Source organism: Mus pahari, chromosome X (genome assembly GCF_900095145.1).
Source record: "Mus pahari chromosome X, PAHARI_EIJ_v1.1, whole genome shotgun sequence".
Classification (NCBI taxonomy): Eukaryota; Metazoa; Chordata; class Mammalia; order Rodentia; family Muridae; genus Mus; species Mus pahari.
The window spans coordinates 12,220,313-12,236,863 of record NC_034613.1 but is presented as its reverse complement, the minus strand read 5'-3'; positions in this window follow the sequence as shown (position 1 = coordinate 12,236,863).

Below are 16,551 nucleotides of genomic sequence, written 5' to 3'. Positions count from 1 at the left end.
GCTGAAGATGTAGTCCCCCAAACTGGGCCTGTCCCAGAAGATGTGTTGCCTCTGCAGTTTCTTCACTCACCTGTACAGACTAGCCACTGAGGGACCCTGGACACAATATGACTCTCTCACCTGCTCTGGCAGACAGAGCCCTCACATGTGGCCTCCTTTCCTCTGGCAAGGAAGGTGCCCAAATTTCTGGAGCCTGAAATAGGGTCTGTCCCAGAATTTAGGTTGCTTCTGTCTGTCCTGAAGCTGTGTAGCTTTTGTGGTCCACACTCTTGCTAGCTCAGACTGGAGCCTATGAGACTCCTCCTGGGCATACACCTGTCCTTGGGTGGGAAAGGTGCTGGGTGACTGGAGCCAGAAAAGGGATCTTTCCCAGCAGCTGTGTCACTTTTGCAGGCCACCCTCCTCCTGGCAGTGCACCTGAGCAAAGATGGCCCTCCTACCTGTTCAGGCCTGGAGACTGCTCCCAGGCAGACACCCCTCCTAGGGTGGGAAAGGTGCTGGGTGACTGGAGCCAGAAAAGGGATCTTTCCCAGAAGCTTATGCAGGCTGCCTTCTCCCTGGCAGTGTACAGGAGCAAAGATCATTCTCCTTCTGGCTCAGGCCTTGAGACTCCTCCAGGGCAGACACCCCTCCTTGGGTGGGAAAGGTGCTGGGTGACTGCCTGATAGTATATCTTGATCAAGTTTATTGGTGAGACTTTCTACTGAATTCTAAAGTTTGGTTTAATGAGTTTTCCATGTTTAAAACTTCAATTTGATGTTTTAACAAATATTTCCATCTTTTTACTGAACCCCTCTTCCCATATTCTGCATTGACTTTCTTATTTTATTCAGTTTATTATTTTTATTCTTTTAAAATTAATTTAGGAGTTTATTTGAGAATTTGATTTTGTTAAATGTTCTTGTACTTATTATTTTAAAATTTTTATTCATTGTAATTAAAATATAATTATATCACTTTACCTGTTCCCTTTTCTTTCCTCAGATACAGCTATATCACAGATCTTGCATCTGTGACTCAAAGAACGTTGCAGATGGGGGGACAGAAAGTTTATAAGAGCCAGAATACCAAGATACCTTATGTAAAACAGTCCCTCATAAAAATGGCTAAATACAGATGACCAGATCAACATACTAAAAGAGAAGGTAGGAAATATCATGGGGTTCCATCACTAGACAAAGAACTATGAGCAATTAATGGCAACAGAATTAGCCTCTCCCAGGGATGAGGTATATAAGTTATAATTATCCTTTTGAAAAAGTTTGCCTGGTGTTTCAAGTCATTTAAATTTGTAGAATGGTTACTATGGTATTTTTTGTATTGATTATACTGCCCTCATTTTTTTAGTTGAAGCATTTGCAATGTTCTAGAGGTGCTAGGTTGGAGTAGGATTGAGATACAAAGTGCAGGAGCTAAATCCTCATCCTTCATGGTTAAGGTTCAGCATGCTATCTCTTACACTTCTGTATTGAGTTTCTGGATCTTCCGGTAGTACTATGTCCAATTTTCTGAGGAACCGCCAGACTGAGTTCCAGAGTGGTTGCAATCCCACCAACAATAGAGGAGTGGTTCTCTTTCTCCATATCCTCGCCAGCATCTGCTGTCACCTGAATTTTTGATCTTAGCCATTCTGACTGGTGTGAGGTGGAATCTCAGGGTTGTTTTGATTTGCATTTCCCTGATGATTAAGGATGTTGAACATTTTTTTCAGGTGCTTCTTAGCCATTTGGTATTCCTCAGTTGAGAATTCTTTGTTTAGCTCTGTACTCCATTTTTAAATGGGGTTATTTGATTTTCTGGAGTCCAGCTTCTTGAGCTCTCTTTATACATTGGATATTAGTCCCCTATCTGATTTAGGATTGGTAAAGATCCTTTCCCAATCTGTTGGTGGCCTTTTTGTTTTATTGACAGTGTCTTATGCCTTACAGGAGCTTTGCAGTTTTGTGAGGTCCCATTTGTCGATTCTCGGTCTTACAGCACAAGCCTAAATTCAGCAGTGAAGTTCCCAGTTACCACATTGATGCTATCTGAAAGACAGTCTTCCTGCTTCTGTCTCCTAAATGCTGACAGTACAGGTTTTAGCCAGAACATACAGCTAAAATTAGTAGTCTATGTTACTTACTTATAAGGATGAATAGAGAATATTGAGAGGATAAAACATTACAAAAAATGGGTCAAATAATTTTTATAAGATAGTAAGAGACAACTAGTTTGAGATAACCTTTGAGATGTAAAAATAGAATTTTGAGATATTTGTTTAATATTTCACAGTAATTCTGGGATAGACAAAAGCATTTTTGATATTGGATGGTCCTTCTATAAAGGAACTTGTTTTACCCATTCAATCATTTAGCTTTTCTTTGATGATGTTTTATACTCTCTTCAATATAGGATTTATTCCTTTCTTGTTAAAATTCCTTTTAGGGGCTGGAGAGATGGCTCAGTGGTTAAGAGCACTGGCAGTTCTTCCAGAGGTCCTGAGTTCAATTTCAAGAAACCACATGGTAGCTCACAGCCATCTGCAATGGGACCCAGTGCCCTCTTCTGGTGTGTCTGAATACAGCAACAGTGTATATCTATTATAACATAAATAAAAATTATTTTTAGGTCTTGAAATCAGTTTGCTTCCTATGAAAATGCCACATGTTGTTGCAGTTTCTGTATAATTTTCTTATAATTTAATTATTTTATTTTATGTGCATTGGTGTTTTGCCTGCCTATATATCTGCATGAGGGTGTTGGGTCCCCTGGAACAATAGTCACAAACAGTTATGTGCCACCATGTGGGTACTGGAAATTGAACCTGGGTCCTTTGGAAAAGTATCCATTACTCTTAACCAGTGAGTCGCTTCTCCAATTTCTATATGATTTTAAGTGACACAGAAACACTTGATTTTTAAATGTTATTCTTATATAAGACAATTATTTACCAATCTTTCTAGGCCTGTTTTTAGAGTTTAAATGAAGACAATAACATCACACCTTGTTACTGCGTTGACTATGTCCTCCTATAGGACAATGATTCTCAATCTTAGGGGCATGACCTTTTGGGGAGTTGAATGACCCTTTAACAGGGGCCACATATCAGATATCTTGCATATCAGTTATTTACATTATGATTCATAGCAGTACCAACATTACAGTTATGAAGTAGCAACAAAATAAATTTCTGGTTGGAGGTCACCACAACATAAAGAACTATATTAAAGGATCACCATATTAGGAAGTTTGAAAACTGCTGATATAGAGAAAATAGAATCATATCAGTCAGAACAATCAATCAATCATCTTTTTAAAAAATCTCAGCATTAACAAAAATTCTTTTATTTTAATCCCAGGGCTGCCCGCTCCCATTCTCCCCCTCACAGAGTCCCTCTATCACCCCTTCTCTTCTCCTTTTAGAGGGTAGGGTCCTCTTGGGTATTCCCCCCACGCTGGCACGGTTAGATGCATCCTCTCTCACTGAGGTTAGACAAAGCAGCCCTGTTGGGGGACAGATCCCACAGATAGGCAACAGCTTTAGGGACAGTGCCCACCCCACTCCAGTTGGAAGACCCACATGGAGACTGAGTGGCACATCTGCTACATATATGCTAGGGGCCTTGGTACAGCCCATGCATGCTCTTTGGTTGGTGGCTTAGTTTCTGAGAGCTCCCAAGGGTCCATGTTAGTTGACTCTGTTAGTCTTACTATGGAGTTTGTATCCCCTTGGGGATACAATCCTTCTCCCAACTGTTCCATAAGAGTTCCCGACCTCCATCCAATGTTGACCATGGGTATTTGCATCTCTTTCAATCAGCTTCAGGGTGGAGCCTCTCAGAGTACAGTTATGCTAGACTTCTGTCTGGAAGCATAGCATAGTACCATTAATAGTGTCGGAGATTGGTGCTTGCCCATAGGATGGGTCTCAAGTTTAACCAGTTATTGGTTAGCTATTCTCCCAATCTCTGCTCCATCAACAGTAATTCTTAAAATGTTTACTTTGTTAATTTGTGTGATACATTTTATTGCTTTGTTTTAGAAGCCTTTCTTTCCAATTTCATTTTATCATTTGCTTAGAGGTTTAGCAGGAACTCAAGTTAAATTTTACCACATGCGTTTTGGTACTTTTGGTACTGATTTCAGATTTTCTCATTCAATTATATATATTATAAATTAATTTTAAATGCTTAAATAGTCTTGCTTTTTTATGATAAACTTCCTTTTTGTCAGAATGAATCAGTTGAAATAATTTTCATTTTTATTTATATTACTGAAATACATATGGTTTGTATGTATATATTAGTAATATCTAGGTATGATGTTAGGATTATGCTTATTCTCCAAAATGAATGTGGAGTTTTTAGTGTTTACTTTTTTATTTAAAACTCTGTCTTTAAGTAACTGACCTTGATGTTCTGATAGAACTTGAAGCTCATCTTTACATGTCATTTTGGAGAGAGTAGAATTTTGATATCTGTCTTAGGGTTTTCACTGCTGTGAAAAGACACTATGGCCAAGGCAACTTTTTATCAAAGACAGCATTTAATTAGGGCTGGCTTACAGGTTCAGAGGTTTAGTTCACTATCATCATAGTAGGAAGTATGCAGGCAGACATGGTGAAGGAAAGGGAGCTAAGAATTCTGCATCTTAATTTGAAGGCAACCAGGAGAGAATAGCCTCCTCAGGCAGCTAGGAGGAAGCTCTTTTCTGCAATGAATGGATCCTGAGCATAGGAGAAGACCTCTAAAGCCCACACCCACAGTGACACACTTCCTCTAATAAGGTCACTCCTCCTAACAGTACCACTCGCTATGGGCCAAGTATATTCAAAACACCACAATTACCTTTAAATTTCTCTACAATCATTAGAAAATACTATAACCTATACCACCTTCAGTCAATATTTGTCATTTGAGAAAGGGTATTTAAAGTATGTATAGCAACAACAAAAAGATAAGTAGAATATATAAAGAATACCCCCTGAGCTCAGTGACATAGGGTTTTCCTAAGAGACTCATGGTCCTGTGTTTCATCCACAGCACTTCAAAAAAAGCAACAATAACTTGCACTTCCCCAATCCCATCTAGCTTATAATATGAGTAAAGGTACTTTTGTTTGGTATTTTATTGTTTGTATATGGCAGGTGTTATCAGGGTCTCACTATGTAGCCTTGGCTGCCCTGGAACTCACCATGTACATAGATATAACTTACTGACTCATCTTAGGAGGACCTTGGAAAACCAACAAGCCAAACCCCAAAGTAGTATACATAAAACAAATAGGACAAGGGAAAGAATGAATGCAAGAGAAAAAATTTATGAAGAAACAATGACTGATCTTTTGGAAAAAGTAAACAAAACCAATAAATCCTTAAATTATGCCCTTATCATTTCATTTGTATCTGTTGTAATACCTCCCTCTTTATCTTTAATCTGATTAAATTGTCTTCTCTCTCTTTCTTGGTTAGTTTGGCTAAGGATTTATTGATCCTGTAAGTTATTTATTTGCGACCTGTCTGTTTTGTTTTTGTTTTCTAATATAGGCAGTTACAGTTATGAGTTCTTAGGACTGCCTTTATTGTATAGCATAAATTTAGTTATGTTGTATCTTCACTTTCATTCCATTCTAAAAATTTTTAAATTTCCTTCTTGATGTTTCCAGTGACTCATTCATTATTCAGTTCAGTAAACTGTTGTTTGATATCCATGTATATGTGAATTCTTTTGTTTTCTCTTGCTGTTACTTTCTGACTGTATTCCACAGTGGTTAGTTAGAATATAAAGAGTTACTTTAACATCTGGGCACAGTGTTGCATGCATTAAATCTCAGAGATCAGAAGACAGAGATAGATAGATCTCTATGAGTTTGAAGCTAGCCTGGTCTATATAGTGAGTTCCAGTTCAGCCAAGGCTATACTTTGAGATCCTATCTCAAAAAAAAAAAAAAAGTATTTCTGTACTTGCTGAGACTTCTTTTATGTCTTAACCTATGACCTACTTTACATAAAGTTTTATGGGCTATTGGGAAGAATGTGTACTCTGCAGTGTTTAATGGAATGTTCTGCAGATGACTGTTAAGTCCATTGATCCATGATGTCATTTAACTCTGATGTTTCTTTGCTTATCTATCTATCTATCTATATCTATCTATCTATCTATCTATCTATCTATCTATCTATCTATCTATCTATCTATCTATCTACCTACCTACCTAGCTAACTACCTATCTATCTATTTATTTATTTATTTTGTTTGTTTGTTTGTTTGTTTTCAAGACAGGATTTCTGTGTGTACCCCTGACTGTCCTAGAACTCACTCTGTAGAGTAGGCTGGCCTCAAACACACAGAGATCTTACTGTCACTGTTTCCCTAGTGCTGGGATTAAAGGTGTGCACCACCTCTGCCCAGTTTTTCTGCTTATTTTTGTTGTGATACCCTGTCTATTGGTGAGAGCGGGATGTTGAAATCACCCATTATTATTATGACAGGGTTAATTTGTGATATTATATTGAGTAATGGTTTATTTAATATGAAGTTGGGTACATCTGTGTTCACTGTGTAGGTGTTTAGAATTGTAATGTTTTCTTGATGGATTGTTTCCTTAATTAGTATGAAGCGAGCTTTTTTTCCTAGTTTTTATTTGAAACATTTTTTGTCAGATATTAGGATAACAAAACTTACTTGTTTTCTAGTTTTGTTTGCTTGGAATCCATTTTTCATATTTTCACCCTAAGAAACACTGTATATTTCATAGAGGTAGAAAATGCATGGATCTTGTTTTTTAATCCAATTATTTAGTTTGCATCATTAGTTAGGAGAATTGAGATCATCAATATTCAGAGTTATTATTTGCAAGTGTGTTTTGTTGATTTTTGTAGTGTTTGCTTTTTTCCCTAATTGTCATAGGTTTAACAACTATTGTAACATATTTTACTTTCCCGCTGAAGCTACTTGAATATATTTATCATTATCTTTGTTCTGAAGACTTCATTGTAGTGTTTTTTTTTAAATCATGGAATGTTTTTATTTCTCTATCAATTATGGTGGATATCTTTGCTTGGTATAGTAGTCTAGGTTGTCAGTTGTAGTCTTTCAGAATTTGAAATTCATTTTCATGTTCTTCCAGCTTTGACTTATATTTTCCTATTACTTGCCCATTTGTGATATGTGGTGGTTTAAATATGCTTGGCCCAGGGAGTGACACTTATATGAGGTGTGACATTGGATGAAGTGTGCTATTTTTCCTGCTAAACAGGTTAAACATGCTCTTATCTATTCTGTAACAATAGTCACTATCCAGGCAACTTTAAAAATCTTGTAAAAGTTAACTGTACACAATCATCCCTTAAGTGTTAATCATTTCAGGGTGTAAAGAGACGTCAATTGTTATTTGTGTACTGATACATTAGTTATTGTGGGTATGAGAGAGAAAAAAGATAAGAGAAGTAAGAAAAACCACACAGACTAGTGATTAGTATTGGTGTGAGAGAAAGAAAGTAGAGGAGGGGAATGTAAATAGAAGAATAAGGTGGGAAAAATTGGAGTGATGCAAGAATTTTAGCTAAAGGTAAACTGAAGAGAGGGAGGGAAAGATGTCAGATAATTTGAAATAATCTTATCTCTCAGGAGGTTGAGGCACAGGAAGCCTTCAAACCAGATCAGACTATGTACTCTGGGAGAGAATAAAACAAGATGAAAGAAAAAAAAACCAAGGAAATAAAAAGAGCGGAATAAAGCAATATAAGACAAGATCAGGGCAGGGCTGAGATGGTCTGCTAAAAAGATCTTCCCTATTAGCTGCAGGTGGGATAGATGTAGAGGGAGAGTTTGCTAGGAGGAAATACAGGATATGAAAGCTGACTGGTCTTATTGTTGACTTTCTCCTATACTATCTCACATTCCTTCTCTGCTACCAGGAGGTTCTCGGCAGTGGATAGTCCTGTTCTCCTCTATGGCTCTTTCCTTTAGCTGAGTGGATTGCTGAGGCCATCTCTAACCATGCAAAGTGTATCAGAGGTGCAGTCTCACTCTAGCCCCACCTGATTTTCTTCTTGGTTCTAGTTGTGAATGCTGGCCCTGCCTCTGTACAGTTCTTGTCATTGTCCTGCATGCTGCTTGGTGTCTCTGTGAAGATTCTGAAGTGTACTTTGAGCCTCACCAGCTTTTCAGTTCACTGAATGCTATTCAAATCTGATTCAAGGCATCCTCAGTAATATCCTCTGTCCGGTTTCAGCATATAGCCTCATGCCACTTGGCTTGAGTTTTCTGAGAGTGTGTTCCACATGTTGCTGAGTTACTGTTGTAGAAGTGTTTTGGCATCTGGCTTTGGCTGTTAGTTGACAGTGCTGATCACCCAGCACCAAGCAGAGATTTTCTCTTCTGCTATTGCTGCTGATGCCCTGGGTATAGCCTTTTCTAATAATCATTTTTTAGTTTTCTTCAGACTTCTATGGATACTCTGATCAAACCTGAGTATCCCACAGTTTGAAATAAATTACATTTGATAATGTCTTTATATTACATTGCTAGAGAGATATTTATGTTTTAGTAATATTTTCAGTTCCATGGGACTGAATAATGGTAGTCCCTTATCTTACCTCCAGTTTAGTAATATTTTTATCATATAACACTGTCCTCCTTTAAGTAAAATGGATTGTAATTGCAAGTCAATATATAGCAAATGCATCTTTCTAATTAATATAATTATTTAAATATATAATAATTTAAATGCATTCAGGTTAGACAGTATATATTTGTCATTTCAGTGCTTAGGAAACTGAAACAGCAGGATCCTAAGTTTGAGAAAGCTTGGGTTATATAACAAGACTTTGAAAAATAAATGCATGAATAAATAAGTAAATATTTTAGTTTTATATGAATAAAATAAATATTAAGTAGACTATTTCAACCAAGACAGCAGATTATTCTACTAATTCAGATTATCCTTACATGTGTTAACTATATAAAACTGTTTCATTATGACATTTTCATATGAGCACATATATTTACCATCTGTATTATATATACTTATCTTCCTTCCCCATTGATTATTTTCCTATTTCTTTTTAGCCTTCCTTCTTCCTTTATTCATTCTTTCCTTCCAAGTTTTCTTTTATATTCTACATGTGAGAGAAAACATATAATATTAGTCTTTCAAAGTCTGCTTTATTTCACTTTTTCTTTACCTATTCATTCACCAATGGGTATCATATTTTTGAAGTTTCAGTTACCTGAGGAAAACTATGGTCCCAAAATACTAAATGGAGGGTTCCAGAAGTAAACAGTTCACAGGTTTAAATCGTATTCCAGTCTGAGTAGCATGACAAAATCCTAAACTATTTGGCTGATTCCTGTGCATGACATTAATCATCCCTTTGTCTAATGTGTCCACAGCCACATAATATCTATACCCATCCATTAGTCACTTAGTTGCTGTTCGAGTAATCAGATCAACTGTCGTGAGATTACAGTGCTTGTTTTCAGAGCACCTGTTTTTTCATTTTATTATTTTGTGTGTATGTGGTACATGCATATATGTGTGTAGGTGTGCACACCCTTGTGGGCGTGGGTGTGGCAAGCCATCCCTTGGGGTCTACATGTCTCCAACTCCCAACACTGGGGTTACAGGTGCCCGAAGCCATGTTCAGGTTTTGTATGTGTTCTAGGACTTCCAACTCAGGGCCTTAGGCTTCCACAAGTGCTCTTACCTACTGTGCCATTTTTCCAACCTGAAATCTGTATTTTTTTTTTCATAATGACTCTGAAGTGAATATGGTAAAGAGAACCTGTAGAGTACTTCTTCTAAGGGAAAAGGTGAAAGTTCTAGGTTAAGAAAAGAGGGAAATCATATTCTTAAATTGTTAAGTTCTATGGAGATTCATTGTAACTTCTTACTACCACTAATTTAGACATTAAATCTAACCACACGAGCCGGGCATGGTGGCATGCATACCTTTAATCCCAGCACTCAGGAGGCAGAGGCAGGTGGATTTCTGAGTTCGAGGCCAGCCTGGTCTACAGAGTGAGTTCCAGGATAGCCAGGGCTACAGAGAAACCCTGTCTTGAAAAACCAAAAAAAAAAAAAAAAAATCTAACCACAGGTTTGTAGTTATGTTCAGCAAATAATGTAGCATATGTAAAATTTGGTTCTACTCATGGTCTCAAGCATCCACTGGAATGTATATCACAGATTAGAAATATCCTGGCTAGTTTTATGTCAACTCAACACAAGCTAGAGTCATCAGAAAGGAAGGAAACTTAATTGAGAAAATATGCCCATAAGATCAGCAAGCATGTGGGGTATTTTCTTAATCAGTGATTGATGGGGGATGGGGGTTCAGCCCATTATGGGTGGTGCCACCCTTGGCCTGATGGTCCTGGATTCTATAAGAAAACAGGCTGAGCAAGCCATGATGAGCAAGCCAGTAAGGAGCACCCCTCCATAGCCACTGCATCAGCTCCTTCCTCCAGCTTCCTGCCCTGTTTGAGTTCCTGCCCTGACTTCCTTCATCATACTGATGGACTACAATGTGGAAGTATCAGCCAAATATATCCTTTCATTTCCAACTTGCTTTTGGCCATGGTGTATCATTGCACCAAGGAGGATTTTTTGATTGAGCTGACAGCACAAATTAGAACATGGATTTTTCAAACAGCAGGTGGTAAGGAAGAACCTTTCCTTAAGTAAATTCAGTGGGTGGCAACTTAGCAAGCTTTCAATTGAAAAGGACAGAATAAAATAAAATAGAACTGAATAGAAAATGTCAGAATATGTCACAAATAGCAAGATCAGAAGCAATTCGTGAATTTGTGAAAAAAATTATCTGACTTTATTTTAAAAAAACATGTATGGGGCCCGGAAAAATGGTTCAGCAGTTTAAGAGCATGCTGCCCTTGCATGTGTTATCCTGTAGCTCAGTTCCAGAGTGCCCAATTCAATGCCCTCCTCAGACCTACAAAGGCACTAGGCAAGGCATTTGTTGCATAGTCATTCATGCAGACAAAATGACTCATGCACATAAAAGAACCTAATAAAAGAGAAGGCAATAGTGAATATAATCACAATACATTCTACACATATATAGAATTATAAAAATGAGTATTGAGCAAACACACATGTACATGTCAAGCTGCAGTGCTGAATACATGTTTCTTAAAGTTGTTAGAATAAAAAATGAAGTGGTGAATAAATTCAAAAGAAGACACCAGGCTGAATCCCAACCCAATTTGATTGACTCTGGAGGGAATTAGAAGCTGAAAAGACACACCAGGGATTCACAGAAGAAAGCCCAAGTTAGCCAGTAGACAATTACAAGGCATGGAGATGGGCCTCAGGAGAATTCAACTATGCTGGCAGCTTGACCTTGCACTTGCAGCTCCTGCAGTTTGAATAAATGTCTATTGCTCTAGCCTCCACCCATTGTATAATGTTTTAGCAGCTTGAGCTAACATTAACTGAAATTCACATTATAATGGCAATTTTGATTTTGATATAGTTTAACTCGGAGCAGTTACATCTTCCTGGAAGTCCTATTTGTTTTAAGCCATACAATCCTTGCTGCTTCTTCCTCAACCCCTACCCTTAAACCCTGCAATCCCTAATTCATTTTCCATTCCTAGGATTTTACATTATCACACATGCTCTATAGATAGAATCATGTGGTATGTGCCATTTAGAGATTGGCTGTGCACATGAGTGTGAGTGAGTACAGGCTGTGCGTGTGCGTGTGCGTGTGCGTGTGTGTGTGTGTGTGTGTGTGTGTGTTATACGTTTGTATACATGCACAAGTGTTTGTGAACATGTGGGAAGGCCAGGGGAGGTTGACAGGTATCCTTTATTATTCTGCTTTAATCCTTTGAGAATGAACTCTGAGTTTGCAGTTTCTCAACTAGGTTACTGGCCTTATCAAGCCCTAGAAATCCTCTTGTTTCAACCCCCAGAGTGCTGAGGTACCAGGTACATGTGCCTATGCTTTGCTTTTCATGTGGATGTTCAGTGTTTGATCTCAGGTCTTAGTGCTTTTTTGATTTTTTTTTTTAAATATATCCATCATGTTCCTGTATCAATTTGAATTTTTTATTCACAAGTGGCACTCTGGTGCTATGGATGCACCTACTACCCACTGAAAGATACTTGAGTTATTTCCAATTGGAGGTTGTGACAGTTAATCTGTACTGACAACCTGAGAGATGAAGAAGCAACTCGGAGATTAATAAAGCAAACTTCTGTATGGGTCTTCCAGAAAGCATTAATTAAATGAAAAAGGTCTACCCTGAATATGGTAGTACCATCTCATAGGGTGGGACCCAGTGGAATAAAAGCCAAAAAGGAGGGAAACTGCTAAGGCCAGCATTCTTTCTCTCTACTTCCTAGCCACCATGACATAGGAGACTCTACTCCACTACAGCCTTACCTCCATAATGGGATAAAACTTCTCAAACTGTGAGCCAAGATATCTCCTTCTCCCTTAAGTTGTTCTGCTATTTTCTTAGGTATTCAGATACCTAATTCACATTGTTGACAAACAGCATGTCCCAAGTGAATGCTCCCCAGAGGACCACTGCAGCAGAGCATATTTTTTAATCGAAGTAGTTAGGATGACCTGTAAACACAAGCCAGATTCTTTTCTCAAGCACCCATGAAGTTCCTATGTGTGAAGCAGAAGTTCAGCTTCACTACTGACTCTAACACCTTCCAGCAAAAATGAGACATTGGCCCACCACCAGGCTAGTTTTTAATGAGAATGTAAGCAGAGCTCCCCACTGATTTTCACCAGCCATGAAGGAAGGCAGGAGTTTATTCATTTTGCTGCTTCTTTTGCTGCAGAGTAAAAGCTATTGCTTGGCTTCATGCTAGGCCCTATAGATACCAAAGGAGGAGAAAAGCAAGCAGAGAGACAATAGATCTGTCTGTCACAACCTCCATGCTTCATAAAGATGGAGGCTCCTTTTTTGGCCTCCTTGATATTAGCAGAGGGAGCAAACATTGAACCTAACACACCTGATTCTATTTATTCAGCTTCTTTAATGTTGGGAGGAGTGAAAGTTCAGCTCTCTATTGGGACCCTTGATATGGATAGTACTACACGAATTGTTGATACATTGATATGGAGGTTTAGCTCCCAAATGAGTCTTGCTGATAGCACAGGCTGAAGGAGAGTAGATAGTAGAATGCTGTCTGTATCCACCTTTCATGGCATTATTTCGTCTTGCTGATGTCAGGTGGGGGTGGATACTAAACTTCCTACTGAAAAGTCCTTGGGGTGGGAAAAGGTCAGAATGTGGGGTTGGCCCAGTTCTCTCTGCCTTCTCAAGCCTTATCACAGCCTGGCAGGCTCATCTCTCTGGTGGACCCTACTGACATTACTCTGGAAAAATTAGAGAACTGCCTACTTCTCCTTGGAAGAGAATAGAGGCTCAGCTTTCTATTCAGCCTTACCAGCACAAGGAATCGCAACACCAGCTGCTCTGAGCGGTGCTGAGCAGTCCAATAAGAGGAATGGTGTACATTTCCCTTTGGTGTTTTGCCAGAACACAGTAGCCACAAAGATTTCCTTGTTATACCTTTTTTTTTTTTTTCTGGTTCTTTGGCTGGAACTGTCAGGCCTTTCCTGGAGTTTGGTTACTTTCAAAATCTGCTCAGAAGTTCTGGCTTGGTGGCTACTGCAGTGACCTGTCAAAGATATAAGGGAAACAATGAGAAAATCCATGGAATTAACTGTTGAATTTTTCTTCAAGTTCAAGGGTCTAGGGAGTATGTTTCCTTTCAAAGTTTTAGAGTCTTCCTGTACTTGACCAATCTTCTAAGCTTAGGGTTTCCTTGGAGGAGACCCTGAAAGGAGTGACAAGTACCCTGCATTTTCCTTTTGTATCAGTGTGATAAAAGTGTTTCAATTTATGTCTCAAAATCCAAAATCAGCAACTAAGGGCTAGTAGATGGAAACCGTAGCCTCTGCCATCAAGCCTTGTGACTTGAACTGGATCTCTGAGAATCACATAGTTGCAGGAGAAAATAGATTAAAAATAAAAATTAAAAATTAATTAATATTTGCCTGCATTAAAGTATATATAATATATAACCGAAGAAATCTTCAGGAAAACATTGGACATACATACAATAGATAAAAGATGAACCTCTCTACTCAATGAAAAGATTTTAGTAATTAAGAAGACCATTCAAGGAGCTGGAGACATGGTTTAGTGGTTAAGAGTGCTAATGTTCACCAGGCAGTGGTGGCGCCTGTACGCCTTTAATCCCAGCACTTGGGAGGCAGAGGTAGGGGATTTCTGAGTTTGAGGCCAGCCTGGTCTACAGAGTGAGTTCCAGGACAGCCAGGGATACAAACAAACAAACAAACAAACAAAGTGCTAATGTTCTTCCAAAGGTCCACAGTTAAATTCCCAGCAACCACATGGTGGCCCATAACCGTTTATAATGAGGACTAGTACCCTCTTTGGAATGCAGGCAAAATACTGTATACATATTAAATAAATAACTCTTTTTTAAAAAGTTAATACTTGGACCATAGAGATAGTACAGCAGGTTAAGTTATGTCCCACCAAGGTTGACAACTAGAGTTAAATCCCTGGGATTCCACATGGTGGAAATAGAGAACTGACTACCTAAAGTTGTCTTCAAAACCCCACATTGGCACTGTGACATGTACAACCCTCCCCTCCAAATAAATGAATAAATAAATAGGTAGGTCGGTAGATAATTAATTGTAATTTAAAAAAAATAAGAAAAAGAAAAGTATCTAAGCGCCACATGATGGCACACTCATTTCTTCCCAACACTCAGGAAGTAGAGGCAGGCAGAGCTATGGGAGTACAAGACCCCCTTTGTCTACAGAGTGAATTCTAAGTCAATCAGCACTATATAGCAAGACCTTGTCTTAAAAAGAAAGAAAGAAAAGAGAGAGGGGGGAAAATAAAGAAAAGAAAGGAGAAAGAAAGAAAAGAAAACCACTGAAGCCCTGATAGAATGAGAATAAGGCACAGGAGAAACTGAGTACTTGGAAGGTTCTCATTTCCACTCACTAGAACATAAGTGCCACTGAAAGTTACACTGTTATTATTTTCTACAAATCACGTAGGGCAAAAGCCCAACTCTGACAAAAACTGTTGACAGGCCCTTAGGGAAGTAAGCATGCTCATAAATTGCTAGTAGGAGTGAGTGGACTGTGCTTGAATCCTCAAGGAAGGTAATTGGGCAATATTGAATAGATTTGTTTTTACCCCTTGACCCAGCAATTCCAAAGCTGGGAATTTACCTGGAGGGTATGTATGCATAGTTATAAAATGGCAAGGCATTCTTTTTTAATATTTTTACTAGATAGTTTCTTCATTAACATTTCAAATACTATCTCCAAAGCCCCCTAAACCTTGTCCCGCCCTACTCCCCAACCCACCCACTCCCACTTCCTGGCCCTGGCATTCCCCTGTACTGGGGCATATGATCTTCTCAAGACCAAGGGCCTCTCCTCCGATTGATGGCCAACTAGGCCATCTTCTGCTACATATGCAACTAGAGACACAGCTCTGGGGCGGGGGGACTGTTTAGTTCATATTGTTGCTCATCCTTTAAGGTGGCAGACCTCTCTAGCTCCTTTATTAGGGGCCCTGTGTTCCATCCAATAGATGACTGTGAGCATCCACTTCTGTATTTGAAAGGCACTGGCATAGCTTCACAAGAGAGAGCTATATCAGGGTCCTGTCAGCAAAATCTTTCTGGCATGTGCAATAGTGTCTGGGTTTGGTGGTTGTATATGGGATGGATCCCTGGGTGGGTCAGTCTCTGGATGGTTCTTCCTTCTGTCTCAGCTCCAAACTTCGTCTGTGTAACTCCTTCCATGGGTATTTTGTTCCTCATTCTAAGAAGGAATGAAGTATCCACACTTTGGTCTTCCTTCTTCTTGAGTTTCATGTGTTTTGCAAATTGTATCTTGGGTATTCTGTTTCTGGGCAATATCTGCTTATCAGTGAGTGCATATCATGTGTATTCTTCTCTGATTGGGCTACCTCACTCAGAATGATATCTTCCAAATGCATCCATTTGCCTAAGAATTTCATAAATTCATTGTTTTTAATTACTGACTAGTACTCTATTGTGTAAATGTACCACATTTTCTGTATCCATTCTTTTGTTGAGGGACATCTGGGTTCTTTTCAGCTTCTGGCTATTATAAATAAGGCTGCTATGAACATAGTGGAGCATGTGTTCTTATTACCAGTTGGAGCATCTTTTGGGTATATGCCCAGGAGAGGTATTGCTGGATCTTCTGGTAGTACTATGTCCAATTTTCTGAGGAACTGCCAGACAGATTTCCAGAGTGGTTTTACCAGCTTGTAATCCCACCAACAATGCAGGAGTGTTCCTCTTTCTCCACATCCTGGCCAGCATCTGCTGTCACCTGAATTTTTGATCTTAGGCATTCTGACTGGTATGAAGTAGAATCTCAGAGTTGTTTTGATTTGCATTTCCCTGATTATTGAGGATGTTGAACATTTTTTTCAGGTGCTTCTCAGCCATTTGGTATTCCTCAGTTGAGAATTCTTTGTTTAGCTCTAT